The sequence below is a fragment of the Contarinia nasturtii genome, unplaced genomic scaffold (assembly GCF_009176525.2).
Source record: "Contarinia nasturtii isolate CC-2019 unplaced genomic scaffold, AAFC_CNas_1.1 Cnas_scaffold_5645, whole genome shotgun sequence".
Lineage (NCBI taxonomy): Eukaryota > Metazoa > Arthropoda > Insecta > Diptera > Cecidomyiidae > Contarinia > Contarinia nasturtii.
In genome coordinates this window covers 3,331-4,290 of record NW_022202916.1, presented here as the reverse complement: position 1 = coordinate 4,290, position 960 = coordinate 3,331, and the positions used below count along the sequence as shown (strand labels likewise).

Below are 960 nucleotides of genomic sequence, written 5' to 3'. Positions count from 1 at the left end.
TTCAATATAGTTTTCTGACATAAAGCAAAAAAAAAGTTACTTGTTAGAGTGGCTCTTGGTCTAAATCTAATTAATAAATGTTTTTCTTTTTTCATTCCATTATGATGTTAGATTTTACTGAAACTACACACAAATACGACCCTAAATTCGACTGTGAACATATGCCTGGCATGGATGTATTTGACCTGACAAATGCTACTTGGGAAGACGCCACTTAAGCAGCAGAAATACAGTATAGGAAATATTCATCGATTTTTCGTACATATAAATAATAAAACTACACGCGATTTTACATAATAGTGCCAAATAAGTATAATACCTTTTTTATACCACGTTTTTTCAATTTTTGCTTTTCTGCGCTCAAGGCAAAGTTTAGCTATGGTAATTTAAAATAATCATATGTATTCTATGTGCATTTTTAGCTCCATCTATTAGAATAAAAAGGGACCTGAAAGCCAGCTCTATTGTAATTGATATCATAAAATTATAATATATAAAAAGATTCAGTGGTGTTTCAACTCTTAAAGTTATGGACGTATGAAGTCTGTAAATCAAACAAAGAAAAAGGGTTTTCTTGAATATTTAAATTAAAATTAAAATTGTATATGATTCAATAGGAATAATAGTAGCAATACAGATTCGTACTTTGAAATACAGCATAGATGTTTGCTACCCAATAAATATTACCTAAAGTGTTGATGTCAATCGTATTATTACGTTTCAATTCATGCATTCTTTCATTCGCTGATGATACGAAACTTTCAAAATGTATCGTGTAGCAGATTACTATGGACGCAATTTATTAAAATTAAATGTCAACAAAAAAAAGGTCATATAATATCATCGGGGTTCACTGTAATATGAATACAAATACAACATAGGTGGCGTTGCTAGGGAATGTTGTTTGATGTGAAGATGAATTTTTCAAGTCACACATTGAGCATGTTTCAGCTAAGGCCA

At 30.2% G+C, this 960-nt stretch overlaps 1 long non-coding RNA gene across 1 annotated transcript; it reads left to right on the top strand.

Moving 5' to 3' along the window:
- Window positions 1-114: 114 nt before the first annotated feature.
- On the top strand, window positions 115-705 carry LOC116351541. The gene is made up of 2 exons (XR_004202162.1): window positions 115-310; window positions 423-705. It is a non-coding gene; the product is annotated as an uncharacterized LOC116351541 (long non-coding RNA).
- The last annotated feature ends 255 nt before the right edge of the window (window positions 706-960 follow it).